General features: G+C 37.1%; 1 non-coding gene across 1 annotated transcript; it reads right to left on the bottom strand.

Annotated features, from left to right (window-relative positions):
- Window positions 1–3,685: 3,685 nt before the first annotated feature.
- On the bottom strand, window positions 3,686–3,758 carry TRNAK-UUU (transfer RNA lysine (anticodon UUU)). Its single transcript has one exon. It is a non-coding gene; the product is annotated as a tRNA-Lys (tRNA).
- Window positions 3,759–5,521: the final 1,763 nt, after the last annotated feature.

A 5,521-nucleotide genomic window follows, 5' to 3' on the forward strand; every position in this document is an offset into this window, starting at 1 on the left:
TATGATATAAAATAGTGGCAGGGAATGGTATATGATACCAAAATAGACTGGCTTTTAAGTCTGGGGAAAGGTTTTATGACCATTTTCATCAAATGCTTAGTCAATAGATGCAAAATGTAGATACAGATATTTTGCTAGTATAACCTCTGGATTTTGCAAATATAATATACTGTATATGTTTTGTTAGCTCATTTAGAATAAGTTTGCAAGTGAGAGTTGTTGAACACCTGCATTGATTCATTAGCAAGTGCTGAAGAAAAGAAGAAAGTAATGAACTGCAGAAAACTCCACTTACTATTAAAACACTTAATCCCATGGAATTATGTAGCTAATGAAAGTAAAATATGTGTAGGCAGCTGAGAATGAATCATGGCTGCTGGTAGATTTACCTAGAGACTACATGCACTCCTGGATATCTAGTTATTACTTTCTAAATTAAGAAAGGTGTTAAATCTGCCTGCCAGCCATACTTTCTGGCTGAAATTTTGCACCATCACTCCTACAGATGTGTGGAACATGATAAGAAAAGAAACAATTTCTTTTTAGCACTGCAGATGTTTCAGGTTGATAGTTTATAATAAGTTATATAAGCTTATATAACATTTTAACTACTTTGATTTTTTTAAAAATTTCTGGATGTAAGACTTTCAATAACGACAGCATATACTGAATAATTATCTACAACTTTTATTGGAAGTCCAGAGAACATAGCATATATATTTATTCTGCATATGCTTCTTTAGACTAGAAAGTAGAAGAAATGTAAATTGAGATTATAAAGAGTACCTCAAGATCTAGTATAAACTTGGAGAGGAAAAAAGGCACCATAATATTGCATGGAGGGTTTGTGACATCAAAGGAAAGAAGCCACCAATATCTTGCAGCTTGAGATCCAACAATACATTACATAGAATGATAAACATATAATTCATCACAATTGGCTTTAGTAGTCCACTCCAGTAAATATTCTAGTTTATAATGGAAGTGGGTGGCTGATGATAAGTACAGGTAAGTCGTCTGTTTTCCCAAAAAAACTCAAAACGAAAGAATGAGTAAAGTCTGTTTGCGTAGCAAGAAAACAGTGTTTGCTAGACTTAGATAGAAACAGTAGGCATAGAAATGACTTTGCTTTCTGCAGAACTTTCTACAGTTCTAGATTTCTTATGGGGAAAAGAAATTGTTGAACTATAAATATTATAATCAGTTCCTTAAGCTGTATATCATATCCAGTAATACTTTTCCAAGTAAACAGATTTATTTAAGGTTCTGGTTCATTTTTTACTGCTTGGAAGTGATGTTGTTTTATTTTTTTTAAAAACCCAGAGAGGTATCTTGAATAACAGAAACAATGGGAATGGGAAACAGCTGTTGTTACCCACCTGTGGTATATTGTTCAATGGAGTCCATAGAACCTCTAAATAGGCATGGCCCTAATTGATAACACATCCACATAATCTACAATGTCATTTTACACATTGCAATTATCAAATCATAGTTCAAATTGCAGATATTCTGTTATAAATTTCTACCAAATGAATGAATATTCTCTTACATTTTAAATCATCAGACATTTGGAAGTATATTAATAAAGTAAATTAATAAGGTATACTGGAAGTGGTATAGAAACAATGGGTAGTAGTTTGTAGATACTGGGCAGAGACAGATTGTAAGAGTTATTTTTATCTGAAATGTTTGATGATATTTGAATAGTTGGCTATTTCTTCTGCCTTCCAGTAAATCATTCTTCCAAGCACTTTAGTTGATCATCCAAGAAAGCCCTATATGATTATTCAATTATATGAGCAAAGCACATCCTGGCTCTCCAAGAAAATTTGTTGTGTATAAGATCTAATATATTCTACATATATGTCCATACATATGTATAGAGATTCTCCATACACTGTTCTTGTCCTCCTAAGGAAAACCTACATCTTGTTTTGTGTTGCTTTGTGTTGTTAATGTTTTCAACCATTTGTAAACTCCACAGAGTAACTGGGAGTGAGATGCCATATAAATGTAATTTATTATGCTTTGTTTTGCAGTCAGCTACTACATTAAAAGTAATGCCTGTACAAGGTTAAGAAAACCAGACACTTTGAAGGATTGGTTAAAATGATCCATTCTGGAATAATAACCAGTGTGATGAACTAATTATATTTCTCCTTTGGCACGATGAAAACAGGACGGTGGAGTTTTGAAGTCTGATGCTATGCACATTTTTTTCACAAATAAGTTCCTGCGAACCCAACTCAGCCAATTGATGGCCAAATTTTAATGTGCACCTTTAAGCAATGTACAACAGAACAGACCACACAGAGAGTCCAGCTTTGCAGCATTATGATTAAAGAAAAATATAAAAGGCACTTCCAGTCAGTAAAACAAACACTTTTGCTAATTAGACTGAATCTTCTATGTTTCATTTAACAATCGTGACTAAAGGACATAGAAAAAAACTTTAAGTTAAAAAGCAGTTATGTGATGGACTCATCCTCATGTTCCACAAACCATGGCATGAAGAGACTTTGCTAACGTTGTATTTTCAAAAGAGATGTTGTTATCTTCATGACAGTACTACAATCAGTTCAGTGGTGGGTTCTGGATCCCGTTCCAACCAGTATGGTTAGAATAGTCCCGGCGGCATCCACATGGACGCGCACAATATGCGTGCATGCATCTTACAGCCTCTGCGAGCCTCCGCGACGCTACAGCTGCTCAGCGGAGCATGACGCAGGTGCTATATTCGCCGTGTGCATGCATGGAAGCGTGGAAGACTTAAAAGACCGGTAAGGAGCTCAGGTAAGTGGGTGGGCCCTCCAGAGCACTGTACCAGAACGGTATCCGGTGCTCCGGGCAGGCTCCAGGACGCCTGTACCGGGGCGTATCACCTGCAACCCACCACTGCATCAGTTCCACAGCCCACAAATGAGGCAGCTTAAATTTGTTTTCAGCTGCTCCAATTTTAAAAGAGCATTTTGCCTTTTCTCAATACAGATCTTGCTGTAGCTCACTGACTGTGCTGGGAATGACACATCTGCCCCATTCCTATAGACCACACAATGTGCCATAGTCATTTTGTCCTGTGCTGCAAGGGAGGTCAGCTATCTGACTAAATGAACATTATTAAGTTTTATGTGTGCTCTTTATATACTTACGTTTATTGTGTTTTGAAACAGGCTAGTCCTGTTTGTTCAATCCAGGTTTAATGGTGGTTTGAAAGGCCACTAGTTTGGCCTTTAAGAATGGACCAATATTCCCTAGAAAGATTCAGATGTGTGATGCAAGATCTGTTGTAAATAAAGTTTCTGGCAGGAAAGGGTTTGGAATAGGGATGGGGATGGGGATGGGATGGGATGGGATGGGATGGGATGGGATGGGACAGGACAGGACAGGACAGGACAGAAGAGTTGGAAGGAACCTTGGAGGTCTTCTAGTCCAACCCCCATCTCAGGCAGGAAACCCTATAATATCATTTCAGACAAATGGTTGTCCAGTCTCTTCTTAAGAACTTGGAACATTCACAACTTCTGGAGGCAAGTTGTTCCACTGATTAATTGTCAGAAAATTTCTTTTTAGTTCTAGGCTGGAAAAAAAACTGGATTTCATTTATTCTTTTCTAATTTTTCCTTTGAAAGGATGTATTTTTGTGCAAGATTTTTGGTGCAATTTTCTATTAAAAAATCATTCTCGCCCGAACAGGGACTTGAACCCTGGACCCTCAGATTAAAAGTCTGATGCTCTACCAACTGAGCTATCCAGGCACTCTGATGGCTACATAGCCATACTTTCTGCCTTTTCTTTATTTTGTGGAGAGAATGGTACTATTTTGGTCACAGCCATTCATTACCAACATTACCATGACGTTAATATAGATTTGGGATATTCATTTTGGAAGAAGCTGAGTTCTGCCTGTTTCTCCTTTCAGCCTAAGTGATATATGTTTTATATTGCACAATTGCACATGGTGAAACAGGAGGAGATGTCTGATGGTCCACAAAACTCCCTCGCCACATTGATGATCCATCATTTGGTCTATTTCCAATTATAGATCTACCTGACTTCTGCAAAAGTGCTAAATCCATCTCCCAAAATAGCCAGCTAAAAGGTCACAGAGAGGAACATAAGGAACATGGGAATGGAAGATTCTGTTTTTACCATAGTTATAGCATTAGGACACCAGTTTTTTGCTTCCTTGATCTCATGCATCTGGTTGGGACTTGACACTGTCCCAGGAACCAGCTAGAACAAACAGAGCTCAGCCATCAGGCCAGCACAATTTATGTTGGAATACTTCTGTGCTGACTCAAGGACTCGAGGAATATAGCCACAGAAAGAATCCTGTCTTCAATAGCTGTCATAACAATCTGTGGATTCTGAAGGTATTTTCCATGCAGTAATTTGATGAGTTGCAACCATATGTAATAAAGAATGATTAAATCATGACCATTTTGATTGAAGCCTTGAAGTCAATACATAGTTATGTATGTTTGTGTGCATTTGTGTCATATTTCTTAGCATAATTCCTGGGCTTACCACATAATAAATTGATCATTAGGCTTTTATTTTGCACACAGTACCTATAATGAGTGAGAGTAGCCATTGTGTAAATTAACTTTCAATAGATAGATAATGTTCGTACTTGTGCACTGTGCTCAGATTAAGAATGCTTGAATAAGGTTTTGTTAGGGAAAATGTTAGCTATGATGTTAATTGATTGAAAGTAATTGGTGTTAATACACAATAATATATTACAAACCAAAAACCAATTTTAAAAAAATCCAGGGATGGATAGGGGTAATACAGGTAGTCCTCATCTTATGGCAATATTTATGTTGCTAAGGAAGACATTTATTAAATTAGTTTTGTCCCATTTTACAACTTTTCTTGCCACAGTTAACTGAATCACTTCAGTTGTTAACAGCAATAACAATAGCACTTAGATTTATATATCGCTTCATGGTGCTTTTACAGCCCTCTCTAAGCAGTTTACAGAGTCAGAATATTGCCCCCAACAATCTGGATCCTCATTTTACCCACCTCGGAAGGATGGAAGGCTGAGTCAACCTTGAGCCTGGTGAGATTTGAACTGCCAAACTGCTGGCAGCCAGTGATCAGCACAAATAGCTTGCAGTACTGCACTCTAACCACTATGCCATCTCAGCTCTTAAATTAGTAACATGGTTGTTAAGTAAATCTGGCTTCCCCTTTGACTTTGCTTGTCAGGTCGCAAAAGGTGATCACATGACTTGGGACACTGCAACAGTCATAAATATGAACCAGTAGCCAAGTGCCTGAATTTTTTTTTAAAATATTTTTTATTTTTAAACAAACAAAAACAGACAAAAACATAAAACACATACAACCAATGTTCCCTCTAATTTTTTTTCAGTGTGTGCGGAAAAGTATAGTGTTTGAGCGGCACATTTTCATGTCTGAGCACCTGAATTTTTTTCACAGATGTTTCACAGAGCAATTGATTTATAGGATCCGAATTGGAATGGAGAAAAATGGTTGTGTGTGTGTG

Source organism: Thamnophis sirtalis, unplaced genomic scaffold (genome assembly GCF_051295495.1).
Source record: "Thamnophis sirtalis isolate CommonGarterSnake01/CBP01778 unplaced genomic scaffold, rThaSir2_p1.2 scaffold_7, whole genome shotgun sequence".
NCBI classification, from domain to species: Eukaryota; Metazoa; Chordata; class Lepidosauria; order Squamata; family Natricidae; genus Thamnophis; species Thamnophis sirtalis.